At 46.1% G+C, this 20,261-nt stretch overlaps 1 protein-coding gene across 1 annotated transcript in view; it reads left to right on the top strand.

Moving 5' to 3' along the window:
* The first annotated feature begins 2,975 nt into the window (after positions 1-2,975).
* GSG1 (germ cell associated 1) overlaps positions 2,976-20,261 on the top strand; it is a 90,206-nt gene continuing 72,920 nt past the window's right edge. The window contains exon 1 of the mRNA XM_036400529.1: positions 2,976-3,133. The gene's annotated coding sequence lies outside the window, so the exon portion shown is untranslated. The remainder of the gene's footprint in view (positions 3,134-20,261) is intronic.

The raw sequence follows: 20,261 nt of genomic DNA, 5'->3' as shown, positions 1-20,261 counted from the left end.
TGTGTGGATATGAAGCTATGCCAGAAAAGTAACATCTCTCCACAACTGGGCGACATGTCTTGTAACCAAGGTGGGATCTGTAACCAAGGTGGGGTGACTAAAAGCTGCATGCAATATTCTGATTCTACACTGTTGAAATCATGTCTAGCCTTCTGGATCTTTGGCAAGGCATCCAGCCAAGATCCAGGGCTCATTTTACCTCTAGTGTTACCTTCACCACTGAAATGTTTGAACCCTGCTCAGTAATATATTATGTTAGAAACTTGATAAGCGTATCTGTAACTAAAGAGGTGCATTTCTGAAGAGAGGAAATAGCTTTGAAATATGAGTACCTAACTATATATTCCATTGTTTTATCAAATGGGAGGGAACTCAGTCTCTGTTTCTATTATATTTATCTTGTGTCAGGCTTATATTCATTGTTTCTGCAGTTGTCAGGACTTAGAAAGGCTTTACTCCTCCTGCCTTCTAAATTTTCTTCTTTTTCCATCTTTCTCTACATCTCTGGAGACAGTCATAGCTCAAGACAGGATGCAGATCACAAAGTTGCAGAGCTTCAGGTATCTTTGATGTGTTCTGCTTACATGCTCAAGATATTTGCTGAGCTTATTCATTTTCCTGCTAGACGTCTGAACCCTTTTTAGGCCTCCTCTGAGGAAGCAAGCATGCTGCCTCCTAGGATCACCTGGGAATTGTGTTTAACAAATTACAATTTAATGCAGAAATCCACAACAATGACAGCACTTATGCTCTCTCTAACCTCTTCTAATGCCACTTTACAGTAGTGGCATAATATGGGTCATAAGTTTGTAATAGTTTGGTGAAGCATCCTGCAGACCCTAAACTGAGCAACACTTTTGTGACTGACTGTGATGACCAGGCAGCAACCTCTGCTGCAACGCCACAGAGGTTTTATTCCTATACAGAGCAGGACACCTGCCCAAAGCTCCTCATTGACTGAGGTTAGGATAGTCAGAATAATATCAGTTCTGCATTGCCATACTTCCCAGGAGACCTTAGCTGTAAATGTAATTACTTCAGACTTTTTATTCATATCCCCTGTTTCCTAATGTTACCCCTTCTTCTTATCTAGAGAAAATCCATATATTTCCTCTCAGTGATGGTGAACAGAGAGAGTAGGTGGAGTGATAAAGGCTCACTGCCTACAAAAGAGCTGCATTGTATTTGATCCATTTCAGCCATCTCCTATCATTCTAGTGATTACAAGGGAGCTAACTTGTTCTCAACTCTATAAAAAGTCTCAAAACAGCTTTAAGTTTCTGGGTGCTGCTGGTTTTGATTTATTTTTGTTTGTGAATCTAAGCTCCTTTTCCATGTGTGTTCCCCTACATGTCTTTCAGGTTTAATGTTATTTTGAATGAGATGCTTTATTTTTTTTTTTTTAGGGATTGCTACTGCACAGAAATAAATAAATTACTCTCTCATACATGTGATAAATTCAGTATTCAGAGAGTAATTCTTCTGAAACTGAAAACAGCCACTATGTTTTGGGGGTAAACCTCTAGATTCAGGTTGGAAGAAACTCAAGGGGCCATCTAGATCTTGCTCAGACAGAGTCAGTGACCTGACTTATTTCACCTTACTGTCTTATAGACACTGTAGCCTCAACTGTAATGTCATCTGAAAAAAACCCCAGTAATAATAATAATAATAATAATAATAATAATAATAATAATAATAATAATAATAAACTAAACACAAATCCATCAACATTATATGCAATTTTGAAGCATTGCCACAAACACTGACTTTTTTCTCTGCTAAAATACAAGCCATATCATCTGCAAGTGGTAAACCATCACTTTCCCATTTGATAGCACATTTTTCTAAAAATCTCTTGCATACAACTACCACTAATTTCAGTCCAGATCTGGTTCTGTATTTTGAGTTGCGAGGAAGTGCTGAGGGCTGAGCACAGGGAGCTCTGTGTTCAGGGAGAGGAGCTGCGTGCAGCACATGGCAGCTCTGGGGAGGTGGTGCAGACATCAATACTTAAGGACCCAAATCCAATACAAGTAAACGTGTCCCAGATATCCTGGTTTGTTAGGCACCTGTCCTAAGGAGTGGAGGAATAAAACCATCTTTCCTGAAGTCAGTGGTCTCACCTCTGCACTGCCATGGCTGCCAGCGCAGCTCCAGCTATTGGAGAGGGTCCAGGGGTGGAAAGAAGCTATGGTGAGCTCATTCCTGCTCTCAGCTTCTCCTGTGTGCAGGGTAAGTCCTTGGGAGAAGATTTACAACACTATGTAGGTGCCTGCCAGGGTCATACTGATCTCTTCAGAAACTCCCAGGCACCCAAGGATGTCAGTAAATATGCACCTCGTTTAGTGCCTCACAGCAAGATCCTGAATTTATCTGTAATGAGAAGCTACTGGATGCCTACTGGGACACCACTCTGGGGAATGGAGATCTGATTAAACCCAGGGGACCTGAGTGGCAAATGACAAAAATGATGCAGTTCTGGGAAACTGAACTCACCAGAAACCTTTCCCAGCCTCACTAGCAAGATGTCTTACTCTGCCAGGGCTCAGCCCAACTGTCCAAACAGAAAAAATAGTCAACCTGTCAGATTATTTTTTTACTTGCCCATATATGGATTTACCCTTTCCCCCTTTCCCCCTCCCCTTTTCCTAATTACTCTGGCCTGTAGTCCAGATTTGACCCTGGTCAGCCGAGGGACAGGTTTTCTACACATCCACATGTCTCTTGGTAACTGAAGTCATGTTGATGAACTCTGTAGCAGGTTACTGTGCAGTCAAAACACACTTCTTACAGACACAAGAATCACCAATGAGTGAAGTAGCATTACTTCAGTTAAACATGCCATGCATTTAAAATGTCTGTCTTCTATGATAGCATCTTCCAGGCATAGTGATGGAAGGCGTGTGGGCTGTGACTATGCCTCAGCCAGAGATACTGTAGAGATCCAACAGAAACGTTGAGAGTGGAATGGATTGGCATGAACAGCACCAGAGGACATAGCAGAAGAACAGGAATGACAGCTGTTGATCACACCTAAGCTACAAGATCATCAAGATCACACCACATCTTGCAGCTTCTCAAAACACCCAGACTGGGAATGATGCAGAAGACAGACTGAAGCCATTAAGAGGTAAGATAAAGGACAAGCCTCAAACCATTGAAGATATGCAGGTAAGGCAACTAAAGAGAATCTTTCCTAATAATTCTGAAAGGTGGAACCAGGTGAGGAGACAAGAGATCACAATCACTGTGAATTCTTAAAGTGAACGAAAGACAGATCCAAACCCAGCCTGGCCACCCGCCTGAGACGAACTCTAGAGACGTGGTGACACATTATATCATGTCCCCTGCCCCCCTGTCTTTGGAAAGAGTCCTAGCTGGAGCACCCTGGCACACAGCTGTTGGCGCCTGAGAAAATGCGGATATGAAAGAATGAGTATGAATGAAAGCCGGGGTTTAGAATAAAATCATCTCCCCTGATAAGGTCTCTCATTCAACTCTGCTGCATTAGTTGAGATTTGTGCAAGAGCAGAGCACTCCAGTTCTTAGCAAAGGAGTCAGTGTGAGCTAAACCCTAAACCCTAGAAGACGCTCTGCAAAAGAAATACGGAATATTCACAGGCAGCTTTGTGAAGGTAGGTGTGTGTGCTCCAAAGCCTGTGGTTAAATTAATTCTTAAAGCACCTCAATTTGACACTGCTTTCCTCTCCATAAAGAAATGTAACTGAAGGAGGGATAATTTTCTCTCCTCCTCTGCTTCTTTCTTTCTCTACCACCTGTTCCTACATATGAAGTCTTCTGCCATCAAAGACTATACATACTATGTTGAATGAACAAGCCCTGATGCAGGGCTGTAGTCCTGAGGCAAAGGTGTGCAGGGAATATTAAGAAGGCAGGCTATGAATGGAGAGAAATGCTACAGATTATATAAATCCTTCTTTGTCTTCATTTTTCAGTAAATTCTGGCTCTAACTCATGTGTGAGCTGCAAGACATCTGTCAGATTGAGCACTGCTTATTGAATATATTTAGTGAGGAAAGAAGGGTTGGGCTAGTGCAGTAACAACAAGCAAAGCCTTCATCTCAGTTGATAAGTGGCTTGTGGCTACTAGTGGGACCCAAAAGCTCATCTTCCCAGGGACACTGAAAGTAACTGCAATTTCATCCTTCCTTCTGTCCTTAAGAACTTCAGGGTGCCTGGGTAACAGCAGTATCTGAAGCCCCTGTGCATCTTTCCCCCCACCCCATTTTCACAGAGAGAGTGGGGACACCACCTGAATGAGAAATGGCTTCTTTCTTCCTCCTCAGCCACAGCCCTGTTGGCTTCAAGCACAAGTCCTGCTATGTGAGGCTACAACTGTAGCTAACACTGGAGCAGTTTGGTGGCTGTGCTTGAAGGGTGCCTGGATCCTGCCTATTCCACTGCCTGCCCACTGTGTACACTGAGGTGTGACTGGGTTGGAGGTGACAGCTGGTTTACTGGCACTGGACACCTGCCTTCATTGTGTACCCCCCAGCACCGTGGCAGGTGGTGAGCAGCAGCTCTGTTGTCACCTTACCTACCAGACTTGGGGAGTCTCTAAAGATTCCTAACATTTTCCTCTCAAAGCAACAACACAGCCATTTTGTCCTCTCATTCCACAGTGGTTGCCTCAACCCTTGGCCATTTTAGCTGCTCTTCTCCACCCCTTCTCCGACTCCATGCTGCCCTCCTGGGAAGCAGGGACCAAAACTGCCTACCATATCCCAGAGCTACATGCATCTTGATTTTATATGGTAGCAAAATATTACAAAGGAAGAAGACTGCACAGTGGCATCCTGTTCCACTCAGGAATAAACACCTTCAGCCAGTCCTACCCTTGACCCCTTTTCCCACCCATTCCTTTCATTGGACAAAGGTATTTTCACCAATCACTTTAACGGTGATATTTTCCCAACCTTTCTGTCCTTATAAATGCAACACTAATCAGGGAAACTGTCCCAGGGTGTGTGTAAGAGAGAGACCCTGACTTCTTGTGCTGCAAATATGGGGACAGCTCAGCTCAAAGCTCAGGCTCTCCTCCAAGCAATGCAGCGAAGGGAGCATGAGTGGACGCATCCTCAAGAAATATGCAGCCACCTCTGGGCAGGAAACTACGGCAGCAGGGGGTGGTGAACCAGGGAAGTGTGAAGGTGAGGGCTACTTCTAATAGAAGTGGCTTGGGGGAATTTTGAGACAAACTAATTGCATGAGTTAGCAGTTTTCTCACGGGGAACCTCTCTTAAAACAATCTTGCAGGATGTCCATCAGACAGTAGTTCTCATGACCTTGCTGAAAGGTCTGCTATGAGGCAGAGGAGCAACAATGGAGGAAGAAGGAAGGACTTCTCTGACTCTTTTCCTAAGTGTGAAATGCTAATTCTAGATAACTTTGGATTTTAGTGGAGAAGAACAAAATATCTAAAAATAAAATGTCCCTTCACAAGAGCCATACTCTGTTTAGAAAGAACTGTAGCATTTAGAAACTGCATTTATTCTCCAGCATTTGCTAACTGGACCATGGCAGGATGTCAGAGCATCATTTTCCACTCATAATACAGCTTCTAGCACTGTCGGTGCAGTCTTTTGCCATCTCATTCAACAACTTTCAGCTGGGAAAATGGGAGAAAGGGGAAGTCTCTGCTGTACTGCACTGCATGACTATGGCTTTGGGAAACTTCCTTGGCCCTGGTGGCATTGTATTTGCCAGCTGGGTGCTCTCGGGGAGATGGCAGCATGCGAAGGCCCCACCAGACAGGGAGGGGCTCTCAGCTAGTTCAGGATAGCACACATGCTTGTGGTGGGATTTGTGGCATGGCAGGACTGAGGCATCCTGTGCTCAGATGTCTGGGTCAAATGCACGCTGTTTGGGAGGCCAGAATACCCCTCAGAATGGTGAAACAGCCTGGAAAACATATTTGCCCATTTTTATCCTGGCTTTAGCTGAACTCACCTCCATATCAGAGACAAGTAACTTGAGCCTTCTGAGTCTTAGTGTCACCAGCTATAAAAACGGGGTTAATATCAAGCTTACCTACTTTCCAGTGAGTTGCAGCTAATTAGAGTTAGCGTTAGTTAATGTTTGCACAGCCTTGGGATGTGAAAATGGTAATATCACGCTAAGTATTACTCCTGGTACTTAGACACCATGATTCCTCATAACCAGAGCAGTCAATTAAATTAGCTGGAAGTGGAGAGATACAGCAGTGAGGAAGGCAGAGGAGATGCAAACTTCATACTGTATGCATGATGGCCTGCAGCTGCTGAGGGGAGGGAAAGCTCTGTTCCTGCTACTGAGGGAGCCAGAGAGACAGCTCTGTTTGTGTAGGAGTGCAGATGTCCCCCAACAGCTTTGGGCTGCACTGCAGCAGTCCAATGGCTGAGGAAGGGAAGGGTCAGTTCCTGACAGATTTATGGGATAGAGGGCTCTGTTTAATCCTCACATGGCTCTTGCTCATAATGTGTTGAGGATGCTGATTTCCTGTGAGGTCTTCTGGACAAAGCAGAACAGCACTTCCCAGAGAGTGAAGGCCAACCCTGCCTCATGTCTGTCAGCTAGCAGCACCCCTGGTGGGGCATAAGGAAGACTCATCACAGTGGGCAGTACAGGACAGTGTTTCACCAGCCACAGTGCAGAACAGCACTGGGCATAACACAGCCTGATAGGAGCACTGTCTTGAACAGGAGATCCATTTCACCCATGCCAGCTGTGGGCATGGAGCAGACACTTGGGGACTGTGGGAGAAATAAAGTGGAACAGAGCCATTTTTGTTCCCAGCAAGGCACTGCTCTGAAGGGAAAAGTCATTGGACTTGCTTGAAGCCCAAAAGGGGGAATATAGAAGTGTGTGATGCCATTTCCCAAACCTGGATTTTGTCCAAGACACTTGGATTAATACCATATTTTTTGTGATTAATCAGGACTGACTACCCATATAAGGACCACGGCTTGCAACCTTCCAAGAGCCATCCCCAGTCATGCAGAAGTCTGACGACTTGCAGAGGTGTGACCCACCAGGAAGGCAGAGGGAGGATTGTCACTCTGGATCACCAGTGCTGTTTCTTAGAGCTCCCCAGTGCTAACCTACGTATTAGCTCAGTATTTGGCTAGAGCTCCTGGCCAGCTTCCATACTCTGCAATTGCATTCTGCTGCCTTGAAATCCCCCTCCTCACACGCATGCACAAGCACACCCCATGGTTTAAGAGGGACACAGAAGCTGTCACTGCTTTCTGTCCAAAATCCCTGCACAGTGGTGGAGGTGGCTCATCCTTCTCAGGAACATACTCTATTTCAGTGCCAGAAGACATGAATTATGTGCCTGGAAAGGTTATAAAAACACTTTGGGACCCTTTGGAAGGAAGATGCAATCTTGAGATTAAAAGTGATATTAAAATGTCACCCAGTTTGACTTCTGGCATGATCAAGGCCTCAGGCTTGGACTAGGGAGAGGTGTCCTCGTGATGCAGGGAAAGATCTAAGCACTAAGCATATTCCATTTATGAAGTCATAAAGATGTCTGTACCGGGTAACTGATTTAGGATTTTGTTCTTCCTTTCTACTCCTTTCCCTGTCCTGTAGATTTTCTTCAGCCTCCTCCTCACACTCTGTTCTCCTCCCAAAGAAGCCAAGTATCGCCTGCTGTCAGAATGATTATTCTCCCTTGTATTAGAATGAATGATTAGTCTTTGTCTAGTTGCCTCCATAATTAAGTGCTGCATGAAAGAATATTTTTATAAGTAACCAAGGCAGTTGCTCCCTCTGGAGCTGTTGGGAGCACGGTACAGTTCTCCATCGGCTTACAGGCAGAGAAGTGGGTGTCCTGCATGGAAAGGCATTCCCACCCAACCCCTGTCACAGGTGCTGCATGCTCAAGCTGTGCTTGTAGCTGGGGTATATACCTCCCCAAGAATGCAGTGTGCACATGATGATCCATTGGGATTCATTTGTGGGCTGCTATAGATACTCCACCTGATGGGTGTTTGCACAGGGGCACAGACTCAACCCCAGGTACCCTGTCCTGTGTAGGTTTGTACACTCCTGACCCAGGACTGAGCCTCTGCATACCTCCAGCTTGTCTTTCTCATTTCCCTGAATCAAAACCATCAGAGTAGTCCTCTCCTGTCTGTGTACCCCCTGGATAAGCTCCATATTAAGAGAAGGCTTTTGAGGGAGGGCTGGGGTAAGGGAAGAGGTCGTGAGTGGAGATGGAATATTAGACAGCAATAAAGCCTAAAGAACACCCCACCCTTCCTATAAATATCCCAAGAGCTCCTCTGCTTCCTAGCAGCACTAATGAGGCTCAACAGGAGTGATGGAGGGCAACAAAGGAATCACTGATGAACAATCAGAAATGGTGCTTGGCTGCTAATCGGACTAATGAGCTGCTTTGCATAAAAAGAGAGGGAGGGAGGAAGATGAGCAGATGGGCTCTTGGAGGGAAGGCCAGTGGCAGCAGGAGTGCCGCGAGGAGTGCCCTGCAGCATGGCAGCGCTGGCTGCTGTCTCTCTACTCCTTCCTGGCAGGAGACACTGACCATAAGAGGGGCAGCACTGGGCAGCTCTGCCAGAGTGGCTCAGGCACAACTGAAAGCCTGGTGTGAACCACGACTTATCACAACATGCCTCAACCCACATGGCAGTTCTTGTATCATCCTTGTGCATCAGAGAGGTTAATCCAATCATTTGCTGAGGAAAGGGGGGGACACATCATCTCTAACTCCAGGGGCCAAGACACAGACATTGGGAACTCCAAAGTACAACTCATACTACTCTTAGAGATATCCAAATCAGAGCAGAGGTGTCAGACTCTGAAAGTGTATTTACCATGGAGGGCTGGACTGATTCTCCACTTGTCTATCTTCTGAGAGACACCAGCTGACCAGCTCATCAGGCACATACTCTGGGGGTTATTATCCCTATGAAGGGGATTAGCATCTTGTTCCCTACATTTTTCCAGTAGGAACAGGGGTCCAGTTGTAGGTGGGAAACTGAGATTTCACAGTGAATTAGCAGCTGTGTTACTGGGCAGGAGGGTACAGGAGAAAGAGCAAGAGACAGACATATCCTGCAAAGGAGCTATGCTAGTCTCAGCCATGTATAGGCAAACCACAGCCTAATCCCAGCCTACATCAAAATATTGACAAAGATTTTGGGACTTAAGGGACTTAAATGCCTGGTGCATTCCAGCAACGCATGTCAGGTACACAAAGAGGATTTCCCAGCTTGAGGATATGACACAGGCAAAACTCATTTGAGTCACGTTTCCTTGGCACATTAGTACAATTTCTACTATGCTTGCTAAGGGGAGAGACTATGGTTTCGTGTTTTGCTTCCTACACCTGACTGCTGATCCTTCAGCACTGGTAGGTGAGAGCAGATCTACCATTTCTGTCATCTTATTTCAGACCATGACTATTTTTCTGAGGCTGTGGGCAACCACACAAGTGATGATCTCTATTGCAATCCAGACAAGCATTTGCTAATAGCTGTCTGAGGTCTGTTAATGTGTTTCCCTTTCACAGAAGCTCCCAGAACAGCCAGAAAATGGTGACGACTGTGCAGCAAGAGCAGCAGGTTAGAAAGGCTGCAGCATTGCTCTCGTTTGAATTCAGAAGCAGATGCTATAATTTATCTTGCAAATGGAACTGTAGGAATGATTTTCTGCCTCGCCTCCATAATTTGTTGGCACTTTACCTAGGTGCACAGCTGTGGATGGGGTGTCCTCACAATAGGGAGAAGGCACTGAGCTCTCTGCCTCCTGACCAGCTTGTACTGGGAGAGATGATCACAGGCTGGGTGCAGCTTCTCTAGCAAAGAGGAGCTTATGAAAACCCTATTTCCCCTATGGCAGGCTGTGTGCAAGGCTGCCCACTGACTGCCACTCCTGATGCTTCTCCAGTGCAAGAGGCATCTCTAGCATGAAATGGACCTAGAGAACCAGTTCTATATTCTGAGAAGCCTATGAGCTACATAAAGCCACCAGATATTCAGTTGGTCCTTATGCTTCTCAAGACTTTGCAGGGAAAGGGAGCAATAGAAAGGGATAATTTAGCACTGGATAGATGAGAATTACAGTGCCATGTTGTCTTCAAGCCAGCCAGCTGGGATGCTCTCAGTGCTGGACTGGGAGAGATTCCATGCTGTGCAGGTGTCCACAGGAGAGCCATGCTCCATCTCTCCTCAGACCTTTTCCAGCTGCTGCTTTGCCTCCCCAGAGTCCTGCATGTTGAAGTCCAACCTGTGAAGTCCCTAATTTGAGCCCAGGAAGACATGATACCTATACCTAGGATGGTATACCTATCTCCTACCATGGAGCTGTGAGGCTGATCACTTACAGGCTCTTTGTGCTGCTTGTGGGGTATTCAATCCTGTCACACTTGTCAAGTCTGGATGCCTAGAGAGCTGCACTCTGACTTGCTGTGAGCATCCTTCTGTCACTGTTGCCCTCCTGTAGCCTTCCAAGGGCTGCTGAAAATGCTTCTCCAGGACCACCTTCTGGCAGCTCTGCAGAGCTGCATTGAAGTCCTGTAGAAAAACCCTGAAGATTTTCTCTGTATGAAGAGTACTGCAAGGAAGAGAAGTAAAAAACCACATGCTTGGCTCAAAATCCAATTTCCTTCTAAATGGCCACCCTGCTTTTCTGAAGCCTGATCAAAGAAAGAAATCTACCTCTTTGTTAATGTGATGTTGTCCTTAAGGACTGTAGTGACATGAGGCTAGAGAAGGCCAGATCCTCACAGATGCACAGATGTAGATATATAAATCCTGTGTGTACCAAGAGTGTACAAGAGAAATCCATGATAGATAACTGGAGCAGAACATGAAAACACAACAGACAAAATGCAACATGAGTTCAGTAGTTGTGGTGTCACTGCCAGTGGCATTGGATCAGGTGGGATGAAAGAAGGGCTGGAGGCCAGTCTGTAGCACTGAGGAGGGAAATCATTGCAAGGCAAAACTGCAGAGAGTGATGGGAGGATGTTGTCCATGGCCATCGGTCTCTGTTTGGTCTGCTTTCTGTAAGTGCTTTGCCAGATTCAGGCTGTGACTGGCATTTACTGCCGGCTCCTTCCCTGGAGTACAGAAAGGGTACTGCTGTCCAGGCCTAGCAATTATGTGCATTCTTCCCTTCAGGATCCAGAGGTGTTAAGACTGCTCACTTGGAGCACAGTTTTGTAGCCTGTTCCCCTGCTGCTGATCCTGGCATCAGAATCTGAGAGTATAAGTACTTGTTTTCTCTAGCTCTTGGCACACTTCAGTCTCCACTCCATATTTATTTTCCCAAAAGTTAGTCAGAGTCAGAATGAGGAGGAAGGACACCAGACAGACCCACCCAATAGAAATTTTCCCCAGCATGTCCTTTCATAGTCTGGTCCTTAAAATACAGGACAGAGTGGTTGTTGCTGCCCTGAGTTCAATGAAGCTAATCACTGTAGTGATATCTTCCTTCCAGCTGATAAATGCTCTCCTGCTTCCTCTGTGTGATATGCTATTATGGCTGGAGGATGTTAGGTTGGTTTTTCTGTTTGTTTTTGTTTTTTGTTTGTTTGGTCATTGTTTTTGGTTTGTTTTGTTTTTTTTGGTAGGTTTTTAATTTTTTTTTTTTTTTTAGTTAGTGCTGTTTATAGTTGGGGAAGAAAATGTCTTTGCTGAAACCATGGTGGGCAGAGAAATGTCTGTCAGGTTCCCATGACCATGGAGCTGTTGTGCTGACTTTATTTATTCCATCTGTACAATTATGCTGGCCCTCAGCAGCTGAGCTGCATCTGTAGAATTCTTCAATGAACACCTGGAGATATTACTCTGAAGATAGTTATATCATTAGACATCTGGATGGAGGTCAGGAGCTGTAGGTTCAACCACTTCTACCACAAACTTTCATTTCAACTTTAGACAAGGTATTTTAACCTTTTGCAATTCATTCTTGCCTCCCCTCTGCAAACTACAGATACCAAAATCTTTCTCTTACCCACTTGGATTGCAAAATGCATAACTGCCTCTCTTTGTGCTCCTGAGCATTGCCATACCACAGACAGATAGTTTTAGTATTACAGCTCATCATTTTTAGTAAGTGTTGATCCAGTGATGCTGATTGTAATAGGGTGAAATATGTTTGGAGTCCTGTTCCAGTTCTTCTCATATCAGTATTTTCTGTATCTCCTCAGTTCCTTCTCCTGTTTCATATTCCTTTTTTTTCCTCTCGAATTCTTTCATGCCATGCTGCTGTGGTAAAACAGCTGGTATGGAGCACCTCAGCTTTGACATACATGTATGTGAGAAATAGGAGGTGACAGCTGGAAACCAAGTCCTCTTGTCTTGGATGAAAAACTGCAACTTCTTATTCCAAAATCTGCAGTTAAGAATGATTTTAACCCTTAAGTTCTGTTGCAGGCCATATTCATACAGCAAAGCAACATCGTGGAAGGGCAAAAAACCACAATGCACCCAAACCTTCACACACATTTGGTCTGCAACAGGTACCGACACTTTCTTTGGAGCTCGTTCTGTCATCTATGGAAACATCCATTTCCAGGAGCTCTGTAACATCTGAGCACTCACACGCATCAAGTAGAAAATTTACAAATGCATCAAATTGAGGAAAGGGGTCTTTGTAATTATCTTTCACTTCACTGGCATACCTAACAGTGTAAGTCCTCTCTCTCTGGTAGATTGCTCCAGCAGAAGCACCATAGGATATGTTGCCATGGAAACAAAACCTTTTCCTTCTCGTATTTCAATAATGTGTTGAAGGTTTTCAGGGCCTTTTCCCTTTCTTTGCTCTGCTTGGCCCTTCAGCATTTACTGTGCATCATATGCTGGAAGTGTTATGCTCTTATTCTTCAAAACCCAAACAAAAAACAACTCACAAAATTGCTCTTTCATATAAACTGACTCTTTGCCATTCTTCCCTTTTACTCATTGTCCCTGTTATTTAATGGCTTTCTGTGACAATCTAACTCTGAATCAGAAATTTACTTTGTGTGATACAAAGTTCCTTTGCCTGTGCCCAATAGCTCTCCCCAAGGGCAAGGGAGAAGTCCTGCTGCTATGGACCTGTCTTGCAGCTGAAGTTTTTCCCTGTTACACAATACAGTTGAATGTCTTTGGGGGTATCGGGGGTGAGAAGGAAGGAGGTGTAAGGTTTTCCACTCATGGGAAGAAAGTGATGAAATGTGCTTTCACAGCAATGATTTTTGTCTCTGCAGATTCAATGCCTTGCAGTCTCTGCTGTGAAACCTACAACCACAGCCTGCTTGCTTCATTGCATAGCACTGGGTTGCACTTGCGTTTTGGAGTCTTGGTTATTGAGTTGCATAACAGATGAAGGAAGAGATCTAGGAGCAGTCAGGCTCTGAGGAGATGGTCCTCACTACACTTTGCAGCTGCCTTTTTCCTTTCACATCCTACAGTCCACTCTAAACTTTGTATGTCCCACTGCAGCTCCTCCCTTGCAGTCCACAGGTGACTTGCAGCTCGTGAAAACCTTTTGAAAAGCCTAGCAAAAGATCTTATGTTGGTGGCCATCATGTTACATCCCCTCAGAATTTGTGGGCTGCATTTAAGATAAAATTATTATGAGCACACTCACCAGTCACAGCCTCCCTCCATTCTTTCCCTCCAGAAGGACAGCTTTGGGTACCTCTGCCCTTACATGCTAAAGCTGACTACAAAGGATGGAGCCTGTTTGTGTTTTGTTGCTTCTGTGTGGGAATAACTGTCAGTCCTAGAAGGCAATCAGTGTTTTCTAGATCATTAAAAAACAAAAGAAAAAGGCAATTTATTTGAAGGCAGCAGGGCTTTGGATGATTCTGAAGGCATCCTCTGACCCTGCAAAAGGATAAGCTTTTTCTCACACAAAAGCATGAGAAAATGCCCATGTTTACTGCATTTGACTGCCAGGAGTAAGAAGAAGAGCTGCATTTCACAGCTGAGATACTGAGGTGGGATGACAAGAGTGCAGATAATCAACAACCAGTCTTAATGAGTGTTGGGCATGCTACAGAAAGAGAAAAGTAAAAGGATGATTTTATAGGAAAGGATTTCATAGGAAACCCCTTCATAGGAAGGGGTTTCCTATGAATCAAATTGTTCCTCTTTGGTAGTGTGGGAACACATACTCTAAAATCAGTCATCAGCCACCATCACTGACTTCCATAATCTACTGCAATTGCCCCACTCCAGGAGAAGAGTCAGAGGGGAAGATTACAAGACCCCAGTGTGTGCACTGGAAGGCTTAAGATTGCAAAACAAGAGTGGCTTCCTCCCAGGGAGATTAGTCTCTTCTGTTTCCTTATCTGTGCTCTCAAACAGGAGTCAGGTTGAGCTGCCTCTTTATTTGTTTAGGAGACCCCTAACTTTTGGTACAAAAAGGTTCTAATGGATTCAGAGATGGTGGAATTCCCCAGCAATCCATGGAAAATGTTGTTCACAAGGCAAGAGCGTGCTTTGGGAGGTGCCTTCTTTCTGGGGAGCAGAACCACAACACTGAGCACTCAAAGTAGTGGAAGACTTTGCTTTCCAGGTCCAAATGATACAGTGTGCTAAAATGCACTCTGAGTTCACAGCTTAACAACAAAATTGTCTACCACCAAGGGAAGTGCTTGAGATTACACTATAATGCAATTGCACTCTAAACTCATAATTACTTCTAGCATTTCCTTCCAGATGCGGGGCTGAACAGTGCCTCTTATTTTGCAGCAATTACTGATAACAAATGGTTTAGTTCAAGCTTAGTAAAGATACTTTTAGTTGAAGCCTCTATTTTTCCACTGTGACTGGGACTTAATATTTTTGGCCACAGCCCAAAGAGGTGACATTTCGAAGTATGAATAAAACTAGCATAAGAACTTACAATTGTGCAAAGACAACGAAGATCTACAATTCCTCTAATTTCTTCTGTTGTCTGCTGTTTTTTCTAATGATCTGTACTGCCTCCGTTTGCTTTAACGGCCAAATAAAAAGGCAAGAGCCATCTTTCTCTTACAGTTTTATCTAGTGCCTTGCACAGGAGCTGTTGGGGACTGTTGATATGGAGTGGGGCTCTACAAGCAGAGATGAGACTACTGCTGTGATGAGCAGAGATGGACTGCACAGAACTGGGAGGGTGGTCCCATGGGAAATATAATCATCACACTGGTGCCAGTCACAGCTAGTAGCACTGGGGCTTAAATCCCCATCATCATGGTTATCAGAGCTGGCAGGAAAAGGGAGCAATTTAAGCAGATGGAATATCTCTAATCTTCCTAGTAGTTGTATTTGTGCATTGCTGCCATGAGGGCAAATAATCTGGGCATCTAAATCCCTTGTCTACACTTGGAGTGTATCCAAATGGATGTCAAGGTAAACAATCACAAATCCTGGCTTGGACTGTCTACTCTTGAGGCCTCCAGCAATGTCACCAGGCTGGGTGGTTGTGGATTATGATCCCTGCCAAATGTACACAGGGCTTACTCTGAATGTGTCCTTTGGAGCAGAGTTCCCTTCCTAACACAGCCTTTAGGAGCCAACCCCTGTGCTGGCACACCAGCCAGTCGGCAGCTTTGTCTTGCAGTGGAAAGGGGCTATGGGACTGATAAAGAGCAAGAATTTGGGACAGATGGGAGAGCGTGGGTGACAACCTCTCCCATGAGATTTTGTATGCACACCATTTTCCTCAGGGGAAGCTCTGGGCTCTTCAGACAGCAGCAGTGTGAGGCAGCGGGGGCTTGGCTGGGCTCCTCTGAGGTCCTGACATGCTGTGCGGCTGTTCTCCATGGCTGCCTGGCTTCTGGGTACAAATCAGCACTGCTGCGTGGCACGGGGTAGGAAGGCAGGCTGCTCTCTGGGCATGAGGGCAGCTGCCTCTGGGTGCATTCTGACTGTAGTAGTAGCAGACAGTGGATGCCCACTGAGCTAGAGTTCCACTTAGGGGTGCATCCTCCAGCCACTGAGCCCAGTTCAGCATTCTGGCCCCTTTTATCCCAGAGCCTGTAGCTCTCACACTGCTGTCTCAGATTAACTGGCTCCTGCTTCCCTACAGGTCCAGAAGCTGCCTCCTATCCCTTCCACAGACCAGCCCCAGCCCACCTTGTTTCTGTATATTCCTCCTAACTCCTTCAGAGCTGCCCAACTGATACATGAAGTGTGCTGTCTTCCATCCTCCCCCGCTGCCTTTTTTTCAAATGTGTCCCTTTTTTCTTCATTTCCATCAGTGACAATTCCTGCTGCTCGGTGTGGCTGCTCCAGCCACCCCTCATCTGCCTCCCTAAAGGGAGCAATTGCTCCAATGCATCATGCAGGGCGTGCTAACAGCTGGATGCTGGAATCACTTGACCAAAATTTCTCTTCTGAACAAATCAAAGACCACAAAATGAGATGTGTCTAGGAAAAAGTTGACTTATGCTATTGTTGTTGATTGTTGTTGATTTCTACTAAAGGAACAGTAATTTGGTCTTCCTATTTTTTTACAACTCTGTCATGCATTTATTTAAAAATTGAAGGGTCTTTGGTGGAGGAGACCAAACTAATTTGGCATTTGGGCCAAGTTTGAGAGAAGATATTGGTATTTTGAAAGTTAATTTTGGACACAGATAGATTTTGATTTGGGTGATTTTGGAATAGGACTTAAAAATACCAAAAAAATTACTAACATTGCAAAAAAAAGTGACCTCGCTGAAAACAAGAAAAATGGGAACATCTTTTCAGAGTGATTAAATAACTCCAAACTGTAAGATAGGTCAGTTTGAAAAGAATGAAAAGGGTCAGGCTGGATCCAGAATAAACTACTTTGCTTAAAATCTGCTTAAAAATATTGCTCTGGGTTGAATCTTATTGAAGGTTATATAAAAATAAATAAATGTCTCCCCAGCTCTACTTTATACAACACTGAGAAATGTTAGAGGTGGACTTGCAGACTTCTGAATGGAGACAATCCTATTTTTGTACAGTACAGAAAGAAAGAGACAGTCATGGCACAGCAGAATGTACAACCTCTGAGGAAAAGAACAGAGGAAAAAAGAAATAGAATGAGAAAGGATATGTCCTGTCAGCAAAAAGGACGCCTTCGTAATATATATTTGTTTTATGATGATATGTTTTATTAACAGCATTTTGACCACTGTTTGGGCTTGTTTAAACACCAGTTTTATACGGGTTTAACTAAATCGGTTTATAAAACAATTGAATTAAGTCAGGCAATATCTGAGAGCACAGGCACCTGTATCATAAGTGTTTATATTGGCTTAGCCTGAGTCAGTAAATCATCCCTCCTTTGCTGCCTGGCTTCTTCCCACAGCAGTCGCTTGATTGCATTGCAGGTGGCTTTGCCGCCCTCTCGCCCTCTGGAATCTGACTCCATCTCCCTGCAGCAGAACAGCCTTAAGCTGGAAGCACAGGTGCAAAGAAGGCCTGTTGCCCTGGTGGGCTTTTTGGGAGGTGCTTCCTGAGGAGGGCAAACAGGCAGAGAGGATGGCAAGCAGCTTTGCAGATGCAATGCCTGCATCACCTCAGAGATGCAGCTTGCAGCTGACTACAGTGGAGCCCTGGCTCACTCAACAGCTATTTTAGCTGCAGGAGCTCAGACCCAAGCAAAAAAGTTGCGGGTTTTGTTTTGTTTTTCAGAAAGCGAGCAGTGCATGTGAGGATGCCATTTCTTCATGTTTTATGCCTGTACTGGCTCATTCACTCCTGACCCAACATGTTCTGTGAAAATGTCTCTGCCTAGGTCACAGTGATACTATTGTTAGACAGTTTCCTTCACCTCTTTACTGACTACCGAAGCTCGGGCCACTGAGACCTGCGGAGCAGTGAGTGTCCTGTGAAAACCAACCTCCATTGGTCAACATACCTGACATTTTTGTACCTTCCTGTGCTTTACTTGTTGCTGGACCCACATGTCAGCAGGTGACATGTCAGCCTTGACTTATGGCTCATGCAAAGAGGGGAAGAGATCTGTAATGGAAACATACAATTCCCAGTACCTGTCATGGAGGATCAGCTGCCTGGCACTCAGCATATCTTCTGGTGCATCAGTGAGGGTGCTGCCCATGTCCAGGTGTTCACAGGTGATGCTGCTGTGTGGAAAAACAGGGAGCAGAGTTTTCCTGCAGGATGACAAGCACACATCTGTTAGAAAACACTTGTGTAGGCCTTCAGTAGGGATGGAGGAACATGTGAGACCCAACATGTTGTGACTCTCACCAGTGTCTGGAGAACATTATTTTTGTAGTGTCAGTTCTGTAGTGATCAGCTGCAAATACCCCTGCAGTGGGGTGCACCAGGACTGGTGCCCCAGGGATGGGGCAACCCTGTTGGCATGGTACATACAGACTGGGGAACAAGGCACTGGAAAGCAGTGCCAAGAAAATGGACCTGAGGGTGCTGGTTGATGGCAAGCTGAACATGAGCCAGCAGTGCCCTGGCAGCCAGGAGGGCCAACTCTGTCCTGGGGAGCATCAGGGACAGCATCACCAGCTGGGCAAGGGAGGGGATTGTCCCCTCTGCTGTGCACTGGGGCAGACTCACCTCTAGTGCTGTGTGCAGTCTGGGCACCACAACAAAAAAGATACTAAGAGAACATCCAAATGAAGGCAATGAAGATGGTGATGGGCCTTGAGAAGAAGGTGTATGAGAAATGGCTGAAGTCACTTGCTCTGTTCAGCCTGGAGGAGACTGAGGGAAAACCTCATTGCAGTTACAACTTCTTGTGAGGGGAAGAGGAGGGGCAGGCACTGATCTCTTTTCTGTGGTCACCAGCGACAGGACACAAGGGAATGGCCTGAAGTTGTGTCCAGGGAGGTTTAGGTTGGGTATTAGAAATAGATTCTTCACCCAGTGGGTGTCTGGGCACTGGAACAGCTCCCCAGGGCAGTGGTCACAGCACCGGCCCCACAGAGCTCAGGGAGTGTCTGCACAATGCTCTCAGGCACAGGAGTGACTCCTGGGGATGGTGCTGTGCAGGGCCGCGAGTTGGACTCTGACCCTCGTGGGTCCCTTCCAACCCAGCGTATTCTGTGACTCTGTGCTCCAACCGGCAGCCGGATCCGCCGGTCCCGGGGGCTCTGCGGAGCCCTGTAGAGGCGCAGGACACCCGGACCCCTCGGGGCCGCTCCCGGCGGCTCTCGGCGGGGCCCGGCCCGGCCCGGGCCGCCCCTCAGCGCGGGCTCTCGGCGGGGCGGGGCTGCGGCGGGGCGGACGGGGCCGGCGGGCGCCCCCTGCCGGCGGCGCTGCGCGGTGCCGCTCCGTCCCTTCGGCCGCTCCCGCTCGGCGCTTCCCCTGCCCGCGCCCCGCGGCCGAGATGCTCGCTCTCACTAGGCCATCCTTCTCAATCTGGTACCGATCAAGCTAAATGAGGCATAATTAGGAATAATTATGACATGACATGGTCTGGAATGAGAAGCAGATGGGGCTTCCCCCAGGATGCACCAGGTTGGATTTCAGGGACGAGAGGATGGGGACAGAGCGGGGACACAGAGCAGTCTGTCATGGTTTCCTACCCGTTGTCACCTCCGCTGGCAAGGGCTGGAGACACTGTCCCAGCCAGCAGGGTGGTGCAGCAAGACCTGGGATATGGGCACTATGATGTGAGACACCTGTCTTGGCCATGCTGGCTGCTCTGCAGTGGCTTTATTCATTCTCTGTCAGAAGTGAAGCAGCACCTGAGTTTGGCCCTGTGTGCTGTCCCTCTGACTCTTCTTTCTATGCAATATCAGTAGCATATGGATTTTTCCTCAAGGAAGCAGGTGGAAAAGAGAGAGGTGAGGCATATTGTCTCTTTGGTACAGGCAGAAGCCTCTGGTACTGAATGGTTGAAGCCAGGAAGGTGTTTTCACACATCCTTTATGTCCGTTCTGAAGGACACTCAGCTGCTCTGTGCTGTAGGGTGGACTGGGCAACAACACAGGAGAGGTGCTGGGAGCTGCTAGGGAGAGGGATATTTAAGGGAAACAGCCTTTGGAACTTCAGGTCAGATGCTCCTTTGAAAAGTCATGAGGAGGAGGCCCCATGTTTCTGGCACATTTATTTACCTTGATGCCTTGTGCAGGAGCAGAAGAAAATGTAGGTTCAGACTGGAGATATGTGGCACAGCAAATCCACATGGATGTGTTGAGGAAGGGTAAGAGTATGAATTGTCATGCAAGCATCCATTTCTCATTAAAAACCAATGTCATCCACAAGAAAATCCAGGAGTAACTAAAGGAAACTATAACCACTTTGTTTTCCCGTTACAATAATATGACATGTTGGAAGGCTTTTTCCCTGGCA

The sequence above is a fragment of the Molothrus ater genome, chromosome 5 (assembly GCF_012460135.2).
Source record: "Molothrus ater isolate BHLD 08-10-18 breed brown headed cowbird chromosome 5, BPBGC_Mater_1.1, whole genome shotgun sequence".
Classification (NCBI taxonomy): domain Eukaryota; kingdom Metazoa; phylum Chordata; class Aves; order Passeriformes; family Icteridae; genus Molothrus; species Molothrus ater.
The sequence above is the reverse complement of the archived record's forward strand: the minus strand, read 5'-3'. Positions and strand labels throughout refer to the sequence as shown.